The following is a 23,065-nucleotide window of genomic DNA, read 5'->3' as shown; positions in this document are numbered from 1 at the left end:
TATTTAACACGTGTAAAATACAAAGAAACTAAAGATTTTCAGAAAAGATTTGCGTCAGAGTTTGTGTTGCTCTGACTTGTGACAAATTGACACTGGAATTGGCCTGAAGAAAATCATATCAAATCAAATTTCACAGCGGTGCAACCAACAATTGTTTTAATCAACAATTTTGTCTTTTTTTGGCAAATAAATTTGTTTATAAGTTGTCCAAAAACTATGACAAATGTCAGTTTTTCTCTCTTAGAACTCAGATGTCTTGCTTTGTCAAGAGTAAAATTCAAAGATCTTCAGTTTACTATCAATAAACAATAGATTAAATGACTAAATATTTAGATTTGAGATGTTGGAAACAGCGAATTTGGGGCATTTTGCTCTAAAAAGAAGTGCCTCAAGTGATCAATAAATAATTGAGCTTATTGCTTGTTACTCTTCAGTCATCTAAAAAAAATCAAGTAATTGTTGTTTCAGCTCTAAAATGAACTTCGGATTAGGACATTATAACAAACCCATCTCATTGCAGGTCAGAATATGGCCACAAGAGAGCAGGATTGTTCATCTCAACAGCTCCCTGCAGTTACAGCACATTTTAAATCTCAGATGCTGCTGACTTATAGGAAACAGATTCTTGGAAATTTAAATGCAGGGTTGCTTTCTTCTTGTCTCCTCTTTCGTTCAGACATATAGATGGGACATAAGATGGTTGCATCTGTGGACCACACTTCTCAAACTTTTGTTAGACAGCAGAAAACCACATGCATGTTTTCAATTTATGTAATTCTATCATAAATAACAATAATATTTCTAATCCTAAAAATAGGGAACAACTACAAACAAGTATCTCTTTATGAATTTTGCAAAATGGTGTATAATTTGTCACATCATAATCGCTACTGTCAAGCTAAACATCCTTCAATCTGTTCTGTAAACCACAACAATCCTGTTTTCAGTCCCATGGTGACAACGCAAACAACCTCCTGCCCAAATGCATTGATGTCAGCCGGCTGCAACCACTAATGCAGATACAGTTTCAATATTTATTTTTCACATAAATAAAGCTTTGCTGAAAAAGAGTCAATGTTCAGGAGAGGCATGATAAATGTAGTTTCCATGTCAGAGAGTTAAAACAACTTTGATGGGAGCTGTGTTTTAGTAGGGCAAGTGCATTTTGGCAACACTGTAGCCACTTTCCTGAATTTCTTTTTCATGCTACTCAGCTTAATCAAGGCTGCTGTGCACAAAGGGGGCATTTGTTTAATCATTTTGGCTCTGACTGAGGTATGCACAGAGAGGCTGAACTCACAGCCGCCGCTTGTGTGGTGTCATTGTGCATGTGAATATGAACATGTGTGCGTTTCTTCAGTGCTGCTGTGTGTCTGCCTCTAATGTATGCATGCAGATGTCAGTCTTCTTCTATTTACATCTTTGTTTTCTTATGAATGATAAGATTCAACGTCCTTTTCTGGGTTGTGACAACAATCAAATCATAAAATTTAGGAGTTTATGGCAAATTAAATTTAAAGCTCCTGTGCCAAAAAATAACAACGCAGTACCACAAATGACCACTTCGGGCTCCAGAAGTTAGTCCATCCCCATAGAACCCCATGTTAAAATGTCCAACTTCACAGCAGTGATACACGTGTTTACAGCCTGGTGGAAAGGCAGTTTTTTGTCTGTATAGTTAATTTTCCTGTTGATAAGACAAGATCTTCTTTATTCATCCTGGAGGAAATTATTTTGCCAGAGTACAATAAACAATAAACAAAGCTTAGTGGAATATACACGATTACACAGAAGTTAGTAGTAAAACAAATATAAAATACAAAATGCAAAATACAAAATTTAAGTTTCTAAAAATGTTTGCGTGAAGTATCACAGTGTGTCAAGAGCCTTAAGTGTGTAAAGTGATTGAATACTAATACTAAAAACTAGAAAGATTAACTGAAAATGAAATGAAGTAAACAGATGCATAAACTTCTGTGTAACTCACCTGTCTATTTAAATTGTACAAAAACTTTAAATTATGCATAATTAATGGTTGCTTTGAGTAGCATGTGGATGTTTCTTTGCCAAAGTGACACCCAAAGTGGGTGAGAGCTCTTCTTTCATCAGCATTTATCCTCTACATGTTAATTTTACACATTACACAGCCATATTTATAATATCTGTGCATTTAGTCATAATTAAACCGGTGCTATTGTAACATTGCAACACATGCTATCTGTTGTGTTGGCATTGTGCTAAAGTTTACATCAAAGCATATGGGTGGGTTAAAGTAAACATACAATTATTAGCTAGTTTCAGTTACCCTTGTTTGGTCTTAGTTCAATACTCAATACAGGATTAGTGTTGGGGAGGCGGCGGCACAGCATTTCCTGATTATATGCTATTGGTGCTGCCGTAGTGACATCACTGGGTCAGACCAAGTGGAGGGCTGTTTTCTGTCTTTCAGAATGTTTTCTTTCTCATTGAATATATCTTTATGTAAATCCTTAAAATGCTGAGCGTCTACAGATATATTTGGAAAGGTATTAAGTCTGTAGGTGAGTACAGTGATGTTGTTTGGGTTTTTGGTTGGCATCAAGGTTTTAGAATGGGTCCCCGTGTTTTCTGATGGTTGGGCTGAAGGTAACAAGGTGTGCAGGGTAAGCTTATATAAGAGAGGCCATGTTGTTGAATCATGTTTTGTTTGATTAGATATGTGGTGATTTTGAGTTGCTTTCTTTGTTTTGTTGCTTTGTTTGAGCTTCCCATGAATGAACACCACAGTAAATACAATCTGAACCTCTTGGTAAAGTCTGCTGAACTTGCCTATCTACCATCTTCTGAAGACCACTTCACCTCTGCTCACTTTTGGATTAGCTGGGAGGAGTTGGGCACTGCCAAGATGGCTGACTGTGATGAGCTTCAAAAGTGCTGCTCAGTGAAGGTTTGTCCATTTTTACATTCAGTCTTCAGTTTCCAGCCGCAGTGTAGGTGCAGTGGTGCTTTGAGCAAACTTTTGATGTTGCTGTAAACGAAGCTTCTGTGTGCACACATTCATTTTTGGTTATTTTTAAGTTTTACCATGTTGTTTTATGTTGCCTATTCAATTATGAATTCTCATTTTTGAACAATTGAGTTTATTATGTAGTTAACTGTTTGTTGCAGCACTAGATTGTTGTACATGTATGTCTTAGAAATGTAACAGTTCAGCAGCTTTTTACAACCCACACTTCCACATTTCCCACTTCACTGGGAGTAATTTTGGTTCCTCTAAGCCATTGTTGATGGTGGGACAGATGTGAGTGTAACGGTGGTGTAAGAGCACGTGTTGTTTAAACTGTAGCCCACTATTCCACCCACCAAGAAATCAGGGTTGCATTACCGTGTGACAGTGACACCGCTACCGCACTGATTTTAAGGTCTTTACTGAATTCACCACAACAACCTCCAGGATGAGTTTGATAGAAATGCCATTAGTGTCAAAAGTTTTAGGGTATAAAGTCTGTCAAAGACTCACCAAAGTGCTCAAAGTTAGTCAAACAACTATGACAGGCAGCTAAAAATAAAGTAGACATTATCAGAAATAAGAGTCCTGCACATCTCCCTAAGAATCTGAAAAAACAACAACAAAAATCTGTAAATCTGGCAGCAAGGGTACCATTAAAAAAAGCAGAAAAGAATAAAGTAGTAATGTCAATAAACTGTGTGAAAATAACAGCAAATGTCTGCAAAATTCTATTTGTTTAAATGATGTAAATACAGTAAAACTGTAATTTTATGATCATGTGTTGTGAAAGACAAACACATTTTGATGTAGACATTATAACAGTTTTAGTTGTTTTTTTTTCAGTCAACATGTAAATTAACACTTTTATTCTGTGGTTTCACAAGTTATCTGTAATTCAACATAACAGGAAAAAAAATGTTTTATATGTTTCATTCATACGACAAATATCTGTAGAATATTGTTTTTTGCTGATTTAAATAAAGTAAAATGGAAAATAGTGCAAATTTATGTTCAAACTCCAAAAGGAAATGAATTCCTTTTTGCAAAAATGCAGATTTTCGATATAGTCGATACATTTCGGATATCATTTAGAGTTTTTGTCGGCCTTTTTTAAGATTAACTTGTAAATTAAAAATAAAAAATCTGTGATTTTACAGCTACTATCCATAAGTTTACGAAAACAGAAACAGAAAAACAGAAAAAAATCTATATAATAATAACAACAAATTACACTGAAAAGCTGTTTGAAAAAGGAACATTTTCACAATGTAGATAAACTGCACTATGAGAAAAGTTGCAGCTGTATTAGAGTACAGAAATCCCTTAAACCATTGATGCCAGATCTTATTTCACCTGTTCTTCAAAGCTGTTTGATCAAGTGGGGAGGCAGGCGGCACTTTACAGCTACAGTATCAGCCCTGCAGCCTTTCATTCTCAAGCTCTTATTTATGTTATTTGCAGCTCCATCCCCCACAAAAAGTCCAACTTTAATCTGTCAGAGAGAACATGAAAAGTGCAGTGTCATAACAATCTGCAGCATGAAATATCTGCCTCCTACCTGAGGCCCTGACAGCACACTGTCAGCACAGTGTCCACTTTTACTGTACACTGCCAGCCTTTGAACAAAAAACTCAAAAGAAACTGAGCCGGGAACTCGATCCCTGTTGACACAGCGTTTAAATGACAGTATTCCATAAACACAGAGGCGGTGGGCCTTCTCTGGGGATTTGTACCAGCCTACAGCTCCTGTGTACAGTTTAAATAGCTTGTAGATGATTAGAAGGATCAAATGGCCACGAGATGAAACCACAAAGGGCTGCTCTGCTCCGTGTGAAAACATTAAGGTGCTCATTATGATTACTTATGACCTGTTGACTCACTAAAATTGCTGTGAAATTGGCCATGCTGCTGAGGAATGCTGTGCCCAGACGGACAGTAATTGCATTTCCTGTTAGTCGCCTACTTTTGCGACTCTTCTCGCTGTCTATGTGCGACTAAACACCTCAGACTGAACCGACTGTAGCAGCGACAGTCAAAAGCAATGAGGCAATATTGCACACAATTTCCATTTTGGGTGAAAAGTGTGTTTTTCATTGGGATTTTATCGTCATCACGAGAAAAGAAAAGCTTTGCCAAGACCTCACAAACTGACCAGAGGATTAAGTCAGCTTTAGGGGATTTTCTGATGCCATTGATTGTTAGGGGACCCCTCACCTCAAAGCCTCAGTTTGGGTCTGTTAGTGTATGTTCACGTTTAAAAAGCTCCTGCTGATGGGAAAAGCCAACTCCTGCAAATGGTTGACTGCATCCAGGCCTCCTTAACGGAGCTGAGCTGAGAGAACAAGCTCACTCCTCCGTGTCCTGTCTGATAAAACCGGGGTTTGGACGTTTGCCATCTGCAGGGGTTTGGCAGGATGCAGTGACTCGCTGAGGTTTGAAACCCCATTAAAAATTGTCACTTTATTTTAAGCAGCTGCCACACTCGGGAGTCCCACATCCTTCTGGAAAACCAATCGGAGCCCCAGAGCTCGGCTGGGGATCGGCCAAACGGCTTTCATACTGCGATTGTCTGAGCTGTTAAAGTTTGTTTCCCCTCGATGACTTTGGGGTAATGAAGGCTTTTAATTTTCTTGTCAGCTGAATTAAAGGCGTCTGTCCGGCGTGTTGTGTCTTGAGATGCTGGGAAGATTATTTATGAAACTTTCCCTGCATATCTGACTTAAACCGTGATGGTTGCGTGTGTGGGCCAACACATAATCCCAACTAGATTTAGTGAATTTGCAACAGCTAGATGCTTTATAGCGCAAACTGCCAATTCTCAAGGTTACTATACCATAACTCTCATTGTCAGCTCGTTGCTGCGCTTCCAGTGTTTCCTTGTGAAGTGTTTGCCCACAGTGGAATCTCATTTAATGATTTTTTTTTTAATGGACATATCTGCTTTATTGACAATGCAGAGAGGATCAGCAATAAAGAGGATGAAACCACAAAGGAGCGAACCAAGATTCCAACCAGAGAATCCCAAGACGCCTCGTATAAAAGAGGTCAGTGATGTTAAACTGCATTTATTTTATCGTCAGTGTCGGGGGGTATTTAGAGTTTTTTCTTCTGCATTACATTTCACTGCCACAATGCTAGATAATTTATGATTCAGCCATGAAATGCTTTAATTATAAAGTATGTGTGAGAAGTATTCACTCACTTTGGAAGTTTTCCACTTTTATTGCCTGTCAACATTGAATACTGATGAATTTAATTGGGCTTTTTTTTTGGCAAGTATTTACAAAAAAAGATTCTTATGTCTCAAAGTGAAATCAGATTTTTGCAAAGTAATGTGAATAATGAAAAGTAGGCATTAAGTGATTGTTGTGATATGCTGTCAGAGAAATAATGGTTCTTAAATGGTTCTTTAGAAGGATCTCTGCTTCTTCAAAGTTCTTCGAGGTGCGCCATGACTAACTGATGAACGTCTACATTCACGAGCTGGTTCTTAGCGTACTTTCTCTGGGTCCGTAAAGTGCTAAATGTTCTTCATTTAGATTGGAGGTGCTTGTTTTAGTGGCCGGTAATGGCAGAAAATTAGACCCGTCACTATTATTGAATGATCGACAGACTTCAATTATTGGATGCACTCAATAACTGGATTATTTATCTGGTCGATTAAACGGCAGAAAACAGTGAGATCTGTCCTTTACAATCTCAAATTTCCATTTCTATTATGTTGCTCTGTCTGGCCAAAAATTCGCAGCCCAAAATAGTAAGTTTTCTAACTGAAGACCCAGAAATGCTGCAAGTTCTTCCATTGGACTGTTTTACTTTAAAAAGAAAAGAACCTATTGTTGCTGAAGTTATTGGTTTATGGTACCATAAAGAAGCCATTTTTAAATGGTTCTTTAAAGGCACCCTGAGGGATTCCTTTGTGAAGGTCCATTTTTAGTTCAAGTTGGCAAAATGACAGTGAGCTACCCACATATAGATCTTGCAGAACTCAAGATGCATCCAGGTAACTAAAGGCATTATTTTGTCTTGTCTCAATATGACCACTGTGTTTATAATCCTTACCTTATAAAGAGCAGTGATCCTGACAAGTAGAAGGTTTTGTTGCATCTTTGTTGCGTTTTGTAGCAGAAAATGTCTTTCTGCCGAGCTAATAGAAAAAGAATATTTTTCTAAAAGGTCTTTCCTCAGCCTCTTCCATTCTTTGGTATCAACCTTGACAACTGTCATTGGAATCTTGCAGGAAAAAATCGCTGACAGTCCTTGCACTTTGCAGGTACATCTATCTATAGCTGCTGCGGTAACCTTGACATTTAGCTACAGTATTGAGGAAGTACATGTCAGCTTCGGCTAGGTATGATTAGGATCCTTTGGAAATATCTGTCTAATAAGTTTTCATTCTGACTGATTAGACCCAATCAATAAGTGAATTTTGATGTTTGTGTCATTTCCATAAGGGTCCTAGTTTACACGACAACACTGCAAACTGCTTCTAAAAGGTCAGTTTTCAGTGACCTAACATGATGCATTTTGCCCTTCAATCCACATACAGACAATGAAAAAGGTATATCAAACCCGTGTACATGCAGACAAGGCCTTTGTCTTTGAGTTGTTTGGTGTTAAAAATATAGCAAACAGTGTTTCGCTGAAAACCACAGCCGGCTGCATGTGCAAACCACGATGCTGAGATTAGTGAGAGTGAAAGAAGAAACAGAAATCTTTCCAAAACTATCAAAAATTAAAGTAAAACAATGAACTAAAAGACATTAAAAGGTTTTTTAAAAAAGTTGACATTAAGTCACAGAGGTGGAATCCTCTCTGGCTTCAGCAACTCTTTTCTAATTTTGTACGGACATATGATTCACTGATGATATAAAAATCTCTGATGTAGATTTGGGTATGGATGGTAGGGATACATCTTTACAAACAACTTGTACAGTCTCAAAAGAACATATAATTTAAGTCATTGTTAGGGCTCTACAGAGTGCTCATTCATGCAAATTGTAATTGTAAGCAATTTCTGTCACCCAAATTGTATTTTTAAATTTTTTTTTGTTCATTTAGGGACATCAGTGCCGCTAAAAGTAAATGTAGTTGTGCAGCCTTGATAGTGGTCTATTATTTATTCAAGAAAACAGTATCAGTCAACAGACTGGAAGACGTTAGAGGTTTGTTGATGGTTTACAGCACCTAAAAGTATATATTTTTTGCAACATTTGCAGTGAAAATTTATCTCATAGTGTATATTTTACATATGTTATTTAAGAATTTTAGTCTGATTTTATATAAGTAAAATATCTCTAAAATAGCAAGAGAAATGGAAAATATGTTGAAGATAATAGAGTTAAAGAGCACGTGCAAATAGGCCATCTGTCAATAAACATCCATATGAAATTTACAACCAAAGCTATAGCTTTGATAAAATTGTTATTGAGATCAGTTTTAACTTCAAAAAAATGGGAAAAACTTTCTAAGCCTGTTAGAACTCGTTCTTTATGGAGCCTGTTTCCTTGAACTGTCTGCCTGTTCTCTGTCTTTGTATTTCTGTCTCTGTCTGGTTCTCTTTTACACCCGCGGATACACAAAGTCACACAAACACACGCCCTCTCCATGTATGTAGAACGGTTTTGTCTCGCTTGCTGGACATCAAGCTTGCAATTTGGTCCTTATAGCATGCAGATGGTTGGTGTGTCTCCAAGGTAAACGTCGGCTCTGCCAGATAGAGCTCAGTACCTGCCAGCAGCCTCCGCTCTATCATGGTCTAGTAGCGTCCACCAACCCTGCGCTCCACAGTGGGCGTCTGCCTTGCAAATCCATATACACAGTCTAGTTCCTGTTGTGCTTCTGTCCTCAAACAGCTAGAGATGAGCATAAACAAGCCCAGAAACCCAGCTGTTTATTGTTCCAGGTATATGCAGTCAAGGCCCAGCGATGGGGCGACTGTTTATTTTATATCCATTTCTGAAGTGTGCCTGGAGACACACGGAACAGGATGAATAACACATTTAGGAGGAAAGAAAAGACAAAAAGCAAAATAATCAGCAGTGGAGCAGAGAGATGGAACGACTGCATGGAGGAATTTTTAGGCAGAATTCTGCAACAGCAGCACAAAATGGCGAAAAACCCGTCCTCTCTGTGCTTTATAGAAAAAATATATGTTAGAACTGAGAGAAACCGAGGGGAAAGAAAGGCGAAACGGTTTTGTTTTTGTCTCTGAAAGCTAAAATGTTTTGCTAGGCCCAGTGCCAGTGTGGCGGACAGCCTGCTGTAGTTCCCCCTGTTCTGGTGGGCCATGAAGCAGAGGTCAGCTAAGTCTGCTGAAATCAAATCCAGTGTCTCCCACCCGCAATAACAATGTGGCAGAATGGCCCAAGGGTAATGACATGATTATGTTGTTGTGTTCTGGGCTAAATCTAACGAGAAGTTTGAGCCCTGCCCGTGCTGTCTCTTCGGATTACACGGACATACAAGGCCTGTCCAAGCAAAAGCCAGGTGCCTTATCCTATCGCCTTGTGTGGCACAGAAACAGCAGAATTAGCAGAACCTTGGCAAACGTTAGTCTCCAAAAATGAGATCTCTTATCCGCTTTCATGTTTGAAACCTGCTCGACGTCTCTTGTCAAACAGTCCTACAGTATCCAGGCCCTGATGACAAAAACAGATCCACTGTGAAAGCAAAAACACCTTTTTTAAATGATGTTGCTGCAGCATAACCAGCTCCCTGACACTCACTCAGGCTCAGATAAAGTAAAACAAGATCCGTTTTGGACTTGATAAGTCATCTCCTTGGTGCAACGTGAAATTCCAGAACAGGAGATATATATATACGTTAACGTGGTATAGAGGATGTAAGAAGCTGTTTGAAATGCTACACCGTTACAAGATCCTGCTTAATCAGAATGAGCCATGGTTTTCAGATGGTATTTAGATATCTAATGCTAACAAATGAGGCTTTGCTATTATAGTAACAGGCTCTTACTGTTATTTCAGCAGCCAAGTCTGTCTCTTTCTAGTGGTTAGCGAAGCTTAGACAGTTTCCTGAGGCATGGACTAAGCATGTTTGGGTATGCACATTCTCTTCTTGGCGTGTAATTGCGCTATTATTGCCATGAAGTATTGGTACGCACAGTCCTCGAATTCAGGATTTGACATGGCAGCAGTTTGCATCTTTAATACGTTGTAGGAGTTGCATTGCATTTGAATTTGAAGTGCCGGTGTTGAGATAATTGCCGCTATCCTTTATCAGATTTTCTGAAACCACTTAGGATGTAAACACGTCCGCTTTTTGTAGATTAAATCTACACTCAGCGGTTTTGGTTTCTGTTTGTTCTCTTTTTTGTTGCTTTTTTTCCCTTCTTCCACCTCACACACCTCCTCAGCTCTGCATCAAGGAATGCATTTTTTCAGTCACGCCCCAGCGCTCCTGACAGGTAGCGACTGCATGAGAGGACAGTTTGTCCCGTGGAGCTCTGCAGGGCTGCAGGGGCCCATGTTTGGCTTGGATGCCAATGAATAACATTGTATGGAGAGAGGAAATTAAAAATGCAGGGTTGTAATTTACTGGAGAGTGGAACTGATTTAAAAGCCCCACCCCCCCACCCCCTCTCTTTTTTGCTTGAAGTTTTCCAAATATGCCACAGCTGAGTGTGAACTGTGCTTCGTTGTGCTGGCCGTACAGCAGGCTGGGTTAAAGCTGCCAGTTCTCCCTACCTTTACCCCCCACTCTTGCATTTACTTCTTGGCAAAAACGGGATCATGCTAAGGTGGACCCTAGACATGCCTAACTGATTTCACATCCCAAGTAAAACGCAGCTTTATGCCATCATGAGACATTCCGAGGTATTTCCCCCTGCAGCTCGACCGTGTGTGAGTGATTAGCTTAGCAGAGCATCGACCGATATGGAGCCACGTTCCCTCGATATTGGCCTCCCAGTGAGCATGCGCTGCCTGCTTGTGGTTGCTGTGGGTGACTCCCTGGTGTGATGCAGGTAACAGCTGATTAATAGTGTAATGAATCCAGTTTTACGACAGCTTCCATGAAATTTGAACACCTTTGAGTCAGAAAATTGCTATCTCCCTGTGCCGAGCTCCTAATGACGATAAATTAAACATTAGCACCTCACCCTGGATCACTGCTGAGTTCAAGGAAGCTGGACTTGGATTTTTCTTTACAGCTTTCTCCCTTTTATAAACCTCAAATTTGCTGCTGGGTAACTCAACCACTTCCTCCCTTCCTGTGAGATCAGGCAGTTAAGCAGGGTGAAGCCGAGCGGTGCAGGGGCTGCTGTGGCTTGCAAACAGCTGGCACAGTATCCACTATACCTTTGGCACCTGTGGGTGGGCGTCAACACTGCCGGCTAAACAAACAAGGCCATTATCCAGCTCTTTAGGAGGGGATAATGGAGTCAGAGTGCCACCTGGAGCAGAGGAGGCCGAGTAGGAAGATGCTAAAACTGTAGTAACATCCAGCTATATAATCTTACTTCTCATTTCTTCCGTTATTGTTTTGAGATGTTGGTTTAAATCCTGCCTCTCTCCTGCAGATGGCGGTGTTGTCTTGATTTGGGATTACTGTGCATCCTGGCAAAACCAAAGCTGCTATGTGTGAGGCCTTTTTCCTAATTGGTGACTTTTAACAAGCACACTTAAACGTCTTTCTCTGTCTCCATTTGCTGCTGGCTTCAGTTTTCGTATCAAAGAGTGTGTCACATGAAAATAAACTGGATGGAGGTGACATGCAGAGGTGTGGCAGACTTGTACGACCTCACATTCCCAGTGCCAGGTAGAACGTCGGCTCGCAGGACAGGAGAAGGTAAACTAGATGGATGAAGTGGCAAATGGTCTGTTTGCCTAAAACAAACACAAACTGGAAACGTGCCCCTGTGATGGTCACATGGAAGACTTCGGGACTGCAGGGGCACACACCATCACCACCAGCGGAATTTTCCTAAAACAAGACAAGAAAAGTAGAAGGGCCAACTAGACAGAAATAAAATGAGCGAGGAGAGAAGGGGACCCTCCAGAGAGGAGTGAAACTTTCCACAGGTTCGCTGTGTTTATGTGGGGCTGGCAGGGCCTTCGACCGAGGAAATGATGCCGGGGAAATCTGACATATCAACCGAGCGTTGGTCTACTTTTCTGATCTCCTCTTACTGCTATCTGTCCATCTCTTTTTCATCTTTTTCTCTGTTCTCACACCCTTGATGTGCTGACGTTTGTCCAGGAAAAGAAGGCATTAACAGGCCTGGAGGGCAAGCCTGGGAAGCGGCCAGATTTCCCACTTTACTGCCCTCCACCACTCTGATGACACAGCTTTTTCTTTTCCTTGATGGGAGCCCAGAACAATAGTGGACAAAGCTGAATCACAGACATTTTTCTGTCAGAGTAATAGCTTTCAGACTAGAAGTTTGAAAACAAGCATATTTCACGGCTGCTAAAATAGATCAGAAAGAGCAAATAAACATGCCACGTAGATTTGTTTTTTTGTCCCGAAAACAGGTCTGCATTAGATTTTTAATAACACAGTGTTGAATATATTCAATTTACATTGAGAGGTCACGCTGAAGATAAGCAAACTCCTCCAAAGCCTTCATACAATGGTCATAGTGTAGCCTATGTCACCATCGCCTCATCTCCATCAGCACACAGACGTTTACTTTGCAGCTCTGCCTCAGTCTCCAGGATGACAGGCTCACTTGGGACTTTTGTATATGATAAACTATGTGATAGGTAACCCCCACTGACCTCCCCTCCACCTTTTTCCTCTTCACATCCACCTTTTTTTCTTTTCCTCCTAAAAAAATCCTCCTCTCAAATTTCTCCAGCAGCTGGCTCTCTGCCCACAGTTGAGGATATGAGTGCCCAGCGACGCTGCACGATCCCTGGGGATGGAAGAGGGGGAACCAGCGGGGTATATGCTGGGATGGTGGAGGCAGGGGAGGGACCAGTGCCGAGGAGGGGAGGTGGTCAGAGCCCCGAATGAGCTGAGCAGCCGCAGGAGAAACCACAGAACCGCAGCGTGTGTTTATGTGTCGCGCCGTGTGCGTTGGTGTGAACCCCGATCCCGTGGGTCAACACGCCAGGTCCTGCAGAACCAATAACTGCAGCGTACATGAACACACACGTGCACGTTCGTATTGTGTGTTCGTGTCTGTAGAACAGCTCACAGGCACAAGACTGGGCAGTGGCGGCTCGCTGCTGTTGAAAGCATTATGTGTCCAGCCGGTCTGGAGAGCGAAGCCATTAAGCTGGAAGGAGATTCTCTAGTCCAATAATGAGGTTTGTTAAGTGGAGGGCAAACGGCAGCACTGATTCACATCGCGGTCAAACTTGACCGCTAAGCGGAGGGAGGCAAGTGTGAAATCAAAGTTGAAAGTTGCTTTTATTTTTAATGCATCGTGCAGAATCATCGGTTTGAGCCCACAGAGCTTTGAAGTCAGAATGGATTGTTTGGATGACTGAAAATAGTTGAAATTACACCGCCAACGTAATTCAGAATATAAAAATTACCGTGTACAAAATTCCCTTTGTTGTCTGATGGGCTTGGAAGTACGTTGCATAGAAAGAGCAGGAAGTAATTCTTGAATTATTGAGTAATTTGGTACATTCTTGGCTAAAAATGTGGCATTTGAAATGAAAGAAATCATGAGAATAATCTAGAAACATTACTTGTGAATGGAGCTGATGTCATACATTGCTGAGTTCTGCATATCAGACTGTAGAAGGACCTAAGCTGTTATATTTACTTTTTTTAATGTAGTGAAATTAACACCATAACACTGTGTGGAATCCCATTTTAGATTTCACACAACTTCCATAGCAATTTTAGCTGCATTTTTCTCTTGCTGAGGTTAGGAGGTGACAATAAGACCAAAGCCACATGTATTATCTTTCAGTTTGTTTCCCTAACCGATATGTCATTGTGTGTTGCTGATGGGGATTTAATGCAAAAAGATGTGTAAAGTGCAATGAACCGTAAAGTTGTGATGCTTGGTATTAACTCTTGAGCCGCTATGACTGATGCAAAGTTACCTTTTCATAAATGGAGTATGACATGGTTACATTCATGCACCAGGTGTTGGTAGCAGTTCTGATGTCGTCCTGTCTGTTGGCCTGTGCCGTTGTCTTGGGTTCTTGGGATTCATAATTCTTCGTCGAACTAGGACCCGTGTTATATGCAATTTTAAGACCACTTGCAGAGGCACATTTGTAGTTTCATCCAAGACCTGCACAGGCAGTGCTGTGCCGAAGTCTGCAAGGATTTCCATCAACAGGCTCTGGGGTGAACAAACTTTAATGTTGAAGAGCAGTAGTGGTGATGAGGGTTGGGTCTATAGCTACCACCCACAGACCAAACAGCAGTTTTTACATTGAGAAAGGATAGAAATGCCCTGAGAGCATGCTCCTGCCCACAGTGCATAAAAAATGCATTCATTTCTCAACAGTACCAGTACTAATTTTGCTCCCATCCATCCTATTTGCCATATTTGACCTTAACTTCTACCTAATGTCTAAATTGAAGTTCAAGTTGAAAGACACAGAACAGGAATTGTGAAGAGTGTTCAAAGTGTGGAAGTAGTGCTGGTAGTGACATATAGCTAGACAAATTTTAAAGGTTTTTTTCTGATTTTTTTCTGACTTTTTTATCTCTGCACAAAGCAACATGAAGTGAACTTCCGTGCTCTGTAATGTTTCCAGAAATTAACAATTTTAATTGCATATTTAGACCTGATTGAGACATATTAGTGCTGATTTTACACATACATGTATTTTCCAGTAAATTAAATGTTTGTGTTCACACAAAACTTATGTTAAAGCCGATGTGATTAGCTGATTGAAAGAAAAATAACTGACAATTATTTTGGCATTTTTTTTAGTTTCAATAATTCCTCAAGCAAAGACTTTTGAAAAGAAATAAGACAATGATTTTCTGCTCTTCTTTGTCAAACTCAACATAGACTAAATCAGCAAGAATTTTTGTTTTACCTGTCAGAATTTTTTTTCACATTATTTGACAGTTAAATATAGAAACGCCTAATTGAAAATAATCTGCAGATTAAACAATCATTAAAATAAGTGACAGTACCAGCCTTTGTGCAGGTCATCTGTTAATTTCCTAAAAGTTCACATTTAAATGTTGCAGTACAAGACTAGCAGTGGTTTCCGTAATGCCAGCGTGATGCAGAACAAACGGGTATCTCCCTCCCTCACCTCTCTGTACAGTCATAAATGGTTCATGACGGTTTGATAGTAACCACCTCAGAGGCACACTGTCGTTCTGTGTCAACACTACTGGTGTTGAGGCGGCGGCGGAGGGTTCGCTGGTGGTTTGACCTGTCGCTGTATTAGTCCTGACAGGCCTTAACAGGATTAGAACCCCAGCCTGCGCCCAAAGAACAACAGAGAGAAAGCGAAAGAAATCGGGACACAGAGGGCTTGTGGTTGTCATAATACACATGTGTGAGGTGGACTGGATTAAAGTCTGTCACATGCAAGAAGGCCTGTTAGAGGTTTGCCTGTGGAGTAGTATGTGTGCATTTATATACGTTTGCTCCAGAATGTGGTGAACATCACCTCCCGCCCCTCTTCACACGGTTACACGCTGTTTGTTTTTACACTTGCATTGTGGGACACCGTTGCCGGGCGGCCCCTGCTCCCAACTGTCAAACAAGATTATTGGGGTTGCCCCCTTCTCTCCTCACCAGTGGAGAATACTTAGACCTATAGCTTTGTCAGAAACGCACAAAGAAGCACAGATTTGTATGCACAGTCAAAGGCTAACCAAGACAAAGTTTTGACTCGACTCCACGGCTTTGCACCACAAAAGAAATGGAGACGTGAAGCCATAACAAATGAAAGTCTCTTAAAACAAAGGGTCTACTATTTTGAGTGCAAACATATCCGAGAAAGACTGTTTCCTTTCTTCAGTGACCGAAACAAAGACTCCTTAAAAATGGTTCTTTATGGTTTTGAGTTGCACAGAGAAATTGGATTGAGGTTCAAAGTCAGCTCGCTGAAGGTCTTCCCAGTACAACAAGAACCATGAAGCTTGAGAAAGAGCGTATTGCCTGAGGAAAGAAAACAGAAAGTGTTAAGACTGGACTGGAAGCCTGAAAAAGAAGGAGGAATATAGTAGGTAAAGTATACAGCATTGGTGAGATATCATTTCAACTGGTGCTTTAAATTTACAGGTTAAAACCTCCTAAATACCTCTAAAGTGTGGGACTTTATACAGTGTGTTGATTTTTTTTTTCCCCAACTAATCTGGAAAGAGCATCATGTGCAGGGAGCCAGAATGCCATCAATGAGTCATAACTCAGAGGGAAGATGAGCAAATTTATTTACCCACTTCCTCAGCTAAACCACAGGAAATGATCAAAATGCTTGATTTGCAGTGTTGGACAGTAGCATCGCTACAAGTAGCAGGTTTACTAGTATAACTGTATTTCTCAGGACAAGGCATAGTGATAAAAGTTCCGTGATAGAAATAAAACTTTAAAGATGAGCCTTTGTTAGTCACTCAGTGGAGAAAAGGTGCACACGTGTAGAGACAATTAAAGGAAAATTGAAATGAACTAAAAAATATACATAAGTTTGGATTCTTCCATTTGTGGATATTCAGGTATTATACTAAAAAAACCTTAATGTAGAAAATACCAACATTGCACATGTCAATGGTCTAGCATAGATTCTTCCCTAAGTAGAAGTACTGACATAGGAAGTTCTGATATTACACAGTAGTTGTAATAAGTGAAAGCTAACAGTGCAAGCACTGAAAAGCACTGTGGAGCTTTCAATGCATCTGAAATTAAAATAAGAATAACTACCTGATGCCATTATCATGAAATCAGATTTAGAAATAGGATCTATGCATAATCGACAGCAGCACATCTGCATGATCACATACCAATCTTTGCTACAGTCTACTACAACACCATCTGGTGAGATCACTTGCCATGTGATCACACTCGAAAAATTACACATAAAAGAACAACAACAAATAAATAAAAAAGCACTTTCTACCTCTGCCATGTTGATGAAGTTCAGTTAGCTACTTTGTCCCAGGGGTGGTTTCAGTGTTGTGAAGCCTCATTGAATGTAGAGGAACTGCTAGCTTAGCTCACTACACTTTTCCAAATAACTTGTCCAACACTGATGATTTGTGACAGATTGAGATCCTTTCCAGTCTCCAGCCAGCAGAGATAAACCCCTCAGAGCGGCTCACTCCCTGCCTGTTCCCTGTTTCCAGGCTCTTAGAAGTTTGTTGTATTGCTTTAGTGTTTTCCAAACTCTTCACTGTGGCAGGTTTGAAAAATCTCACTGAATAGTCTCCAAACGCTGAGAGTTGACACGTCACACTTTCCCAAGTCAGCCATAAATGATGTCACAACCTATTAGGCCTTCGTGGAAGTCGATTCTTTTTCTGTGTGTGTGTTGTTTGGCGGACTGCGGTGCTAAGTCAGAGTGCAGACACCTGGAGAGAGAGCAGAAAAAGAGTGTTAAGGGAGTAGTAGAAGGGGGGGCAATAAAAGAGAAAAAAGGATGAGAAGTCTGCTAGAAGCTGTAGCCGTAAATCAGACTGTCTCCAGTCAAAGAATCGCAGAGGATCTATGCACATGATTTATGAAGACTTTATAACCAAGGGAGGTGGCATTACACAGAGCAAAGAGTTACAAATGGAGAGGCATTAACCTCTAGCTGCTGTTGTCAAACTGATTCAGATGCTGCTTTACTTACAAGAAAACTATCATCTAAGGCTGAGCAATGACCTCCAAGAGCTATAAAGCTCCATAAAAGTTGGATATTCTACATGGTCAGTGGTAGAAAAAGACCCACATGTACTTTTCTGTCATCACTTGGTTTGGGAAAGTGAACCTTTTTTCTCCTCTTTGAAAGTGGCAGGTTACTCCACTCTTAGTCAGCTCCCTGAGTGTAGGAATCCTCATGAAAATGAAAAATCTCTGCTGCTGAAACAGCCTGTGTGTTCTAAATGATGAAATGAGGCGACGGAGTAACACCAACAAAAGTGAAAGTGATAAATTCAACAGCTACGCTGTGAAAACACATCAAACTGAAAATCCCTTTTCCAAACATTCCAGGCTCGTTTGAGCACCTTCGCATTTATTTGTTTTTTAATTCGTTCTCATGCATTTTAATAGATCCATTACCTATAAATATCCCAAAATACACAGGGACGTATCCTCAATGGGGACCAAGAATAACAAGCCCAGGAAGGCTCAAATAGAGGGGGCTGTGTGTTCATTATGATATGCAGCATTCAATTGCCACATTAATTAAGCAGCTCGAGGCAGCAGTGGCAGGATGACGGACAGGCCTAGTCACTGGAGGCACGTCTGATACTCTGCCAAGTCCAAGCCCCTCTGTCCGGCCGCTGATTTATGGACAGAGCCAGAAGTCGGAAAAGTATCCAGGAGTCATATTTTTAGTGGGCGGTAGTGCTGTGCACATGTGCAGGGACTTAAGGCGGCCTCGTGGGACGCCATTCATCTCTCATCACTGCCATGTTGATAACATCCTCCTCTGTATGATACACACATCCCATTCAGCAATAGCACTCGCACAGTCCGAAGAACCAGGTGCTGCTCGGCTTCCTACAAGCAGGGTTACATAAATACACAGCAAGCGTTTAGATGACACCAGGTCTCTGCTGCACTCTTTTTGTAATTCTTTTGTGAGTTTGTGATTTGCGGATGTTTAACAGGAAGTTATTGAGGAGTGTATAAAGCCCGGTTTCCTTCCTGCTCAGACAGCAGTGTAATTTGGCCGTGTTTTAACAGCTCTACAGCTCCCTCTGCTAGGCCTCCCCCCCTTTTTTTTTCTTTTTCCCCCCAATATTTCTTCCTTATGCCTCACTTCTTGCATCTATTTTAACCTTCATTTCTTACAAAGTAAAAGAAAAATGAGGGGCAGTTTTGATGCCAGCTGTCCCCTTGATGTATTCTGGTCGTCAACTGCAACATGTGCGAATAATGCTTTTCCGTGCTCATTTGAATATCACAATGGCTGATTATGAGCGTGGCATGCGTGAGCACAACCCTTCAGGGGCAGAGAGTGAAAAAGAAAGGACAGAAAGATGAAAGGAAGGTCGACTTAATAGCTATGGGTCTGGAACTGCATATCGCACAGTCAAAACACACAGGGATCTGAGCGGATTCAGCATCAGTAAACAATGTCATTAAGATGGCTGCAGTATTAAGTAATTCTATAATTTTCAAGCCAGGAGAAAATGGCTGAATAATTAACCCCTGGGTCAAATGATTTTATATTTAGATTTTAGTGTATTTTGAAACTGCAGATGTTTGTGTTTCTAAAATATACACACCGATTCTTTCCAAGTCGGTATAATGTGAGATGGTCTGTGTTTGCACAGGACGGATTTAAGCAAAGACGGTCAATAGGTCAGAGAAATGGAAAATATTTCAACAACTGTTTAAGTATTAGGAAAGCTGCCTCTGCTTTGTAATGAATACCTCTTTTATTGATGGAATATTTTGCTGCCTGGGATGAAAGCTGCCATTGGTATTTAGCTTCTCTGCTCTGGTATATATTAAAATTGGCATGAAAACTGGGGCTGCAGCAAAAAGTAATTTTCTTTATGAGGAGCCTTTTCGATGACAGAAATCGGTTGTATTAGTTATCTATCCTATTTTTATAGAAGGGATTTTGGATTGAAAACAGTTTTTATTGCCAATAAGGAAAAGAGTAAGACTTCCTCAGGGCCCTAGATCTCAGGGTCTCTTAAGGACCCGGTTTATAGTAAAGAAATGAAAGGTTTTGTGTGCAACGTTCAGACCGAGGGGATGTTGTATCTCAGACCAGAACAAATGGGCATCTTGGCCAAACTTTTCGGGTTCCTCACTTTCATTTACAACCAGAAAGGTTGTGCACTTAAGCCAACAAAAAATGTAATCCAGTAGCTGTAGCGAGATGTTGGCAACATGAATAGTGTAAAACTTCATTTGTGTCTGTTTCCACCTCTGACTGGAGCTAACCCTCAAGTGGAAACAAATACCCAAAAACCAGAGCTGGACAGACACAATCAGAGAACAAAAAGCAGAACAGAGCCTCAGACCAGCAGTAGACTGTCACACCGAGCTGAAATGAAACATTAAAGAGGTAAATATTATCAATAAAATACTTTGTTTTTAAATGCTTTGGATTCTTAGGGGACTAGATGAACGCTGGACTGCATTTTCGCTTTTTAAATTAGGGGCAGGAAGTCAGTTTCAGTGTGTTTATAGGCACAGGGAGTGCCAACAGTTTCAAAGGGAGGGACTCACATGCACTAGCATGCAGTTACATGCAAACTGGACTGGCTTCCAAAACATAGAACAGAGAAGCTCTTGTTACAACACACAAAAAAAGTGTGAGAAAGTATGCTTTCTTTGTCTGCAAAGGTGTGTAAATTTCATCACCCTCCCACATTCACAAAAGCCAGCATGGACCATACATGTGCAGTCCAAAATTACAGTATAATTACAGTATAATGAGCCAAATGCGCATGTGGCAGGACAACAAGTGGTGTTTAAACCAAATGTTTAGTATGAGAACATTTCTTATGATTGATTCTCCATCAGCACCTTTACAATTCATCATGAACAGAATTGTAATTGTAGTAGTTGCTGCCAGAGTTTGATGGTGACTTGATTTGCACAAAACACCAAACACAGCAGGAAGTTCTAATTTCTCTGAAAATTCACCGCGCTCGACATCACATGAACACAATAGTACAGTGTAATCTGTAGCCAGCTTCTATATTCTGACTGTTTTTCTGTTTGATATACGAGAGAAAATAAAAATGTGGATTGCACACTGACGCACACCTTTTGTAGTGTGAACAGAGCTGCACGCACGTCTGCAGCAGATAGTTGTTTACTGCTATTTTAATGTCGTATTTATGTTCAAATTCCTGCAAGCTGCACCTTTAAGTGACAGTTTATTACTAATATTCACCAGAAATTCTGAAATATAAACCAAAGCAGTAAGGGCCTTATAGTGGCTCCTATCATACGTACCTGATGGTGATCTTGCAGATGAACCCTCTGACCTTAAATGACAAACAATCTTTATGAAGATGATTACATTTTTTTTACATGAGGCCTCTGAGTGGGTCAACACAGCCCTGCTTATTAGACTATAAATAAAAAGTAACTTAATCTCTAATTGGCTGAATATTCTGAGTTTCAAGTCATTGACCCTTGTCACAAATCTATAATGAGTTACGAAGGCAAACGCGGTCTACATTAAAAAAGCTAGCACGAATCGCGTGTCGCACAGCACTACATTTATCATACTAGATCAACACTTGCGAGTCATCTGATCTCAACATATAGAGAAAACAGAATGGTAATGTTGCGGTGATCGAAACACGCTGCATTTTTCATCAGTGTCAGATACTGATAAGTGACAGGAGGCTGGAAACTGGCAGGAGCGCTTGGCTCCATAACTGCACAGTAATGACCAGATGAAATGTATTCATGTATGCTGATCTGCTGCTGCTGGTTCTGCTCACAATATGTTGTTAAACCAGATGCTGTTTGCTTGAGTTCCCTTTCTTCCACCTCTGACAACCGCCGTTTCAACTGCAAACGCCTCGAGGAGTTCTTATGATAAAGTGATTCATTTAACCTCAATAAGACAAAAGATAACAAATACCACACACAAATATACAGAGCTTACTTACTACTTAAGATATACAGTAATTACTTTCATATGATCGCCACACAAAGGCTGCTGTACCAGTCTGGCACAATCTCAACCTTGCGTTTTGGAAATTGATAAATGCTGTGATTTCTGTGACACACAAACACAGAGCAGAATTGTAATAAACTAATTGTTGCCCAACACAATTAAAATAAATCATTTTGAAGCGATATCAGAATAAAGCCAAAGATATAATTGAACACAGCTTTTGTACTGACAAATGGGGGGGAGGAGGGGAAAAAAAAAAAAAGGAAACTGATTTTATTTCATTTGCCACTGGGATGGTGCCTCTTTAAGAATGAAAACCGCAAATTGCTCTCAACAATTCCTATACCTCTGGAGTTGACCACTTTAAAATTGGCCCGTTCGGAGATTATAAATATGGCTATTTGATGGCTCTGTTATTACGCTTGAGAGTGGGGGGAGGAGGGGGAGGGCTTGTGGCTGTAAGGCCGGATGGTTTCTCTTGATGTGGGCGAAAGCTTTGAGCTTCCACACCGCACGCTTCTGTGCTCTGCAACAGGAAAAACACAGGAGATTGCTTCCAAATGCAAATGCGCGTGCACACACACCGACACACACTTCATCTACAGTCAATAGAGTGAAGTGATAAACAAAATAAACGGCTCGTCCTTCCACCGCACTGACACCCCGAGTGTTCGGTCGATGACAACGCCGGGGTCCTGTTGCTATAAACAGTAGCTCCATAAATTATGTGTTTGCATGTTGGTGTTTTAGTAGCCATGCCTCTTTCCATATGCGCACACCTAATCTCACTCCCCTGAATGTTTAATGTGGGTTTTTATTGAGCCCCTTGATCTGAGACAAAGACAAGTTTTCATTCCTGCCTTATTAAGGATCAGTAAAGTTCTGCATCTTTATCCATGGTTTACCTTAAAATGAACCGCTCTTTAATACAGAGGTAAAAGGGGCACATGCACGCTGTTTGTCTTCCTCCTTCCTATTTGTGTGTTCAGTATACATGTGTGGGTATGGGAGTTACATTAGGCCAAAACAGCAGAGATCGGCAGGAGCCTTGTATGCATCATAAGTCTTTATTGTCCCTGGTGAGCAGCATTTCCAGTAAACAGGGCCCTTATGGAGGCCAAGTTCTCCATTTGTGTTTGTGTGCTACGAGGTCAAGAGTGGAACCATAGAGTCAAATGGTGAACGGCAAAAAAGTAAATCCCACAGCAGGAATCCTTAACAATCTCGTTTTAACAAGGACCTTGGGTTGTTTTTTCTCTCCCCTCCTTTTTTTCCTCTCTCTTCCCTTTTGCATCTGGCCTTCTCGCAAGTACGCACACATTTCTGCCTCTTCCCCTTGCTGTGGGTAGCTGCTGCGAGGCTGACTCAG

Source organism: Acanthochromis polyacanthus, chromosome 16, assembly GCF_021347895.1.
Source record: "Acanthochromis polyacanthus isolate Apoly-LR-REF ecotype Palm Island chromosome 16, KAUST_Apoly_ChrSc, whole genome shotgun sequence".
Lineage (NCBI taxonomy): Eukaryota > Metazoa > Chordata > Actinopteri > Pomacentridae > Acanthochromis > Acanthochromis polyacanthus.
Note: the sequence above shows the minus strand (reverse complement) of the source record.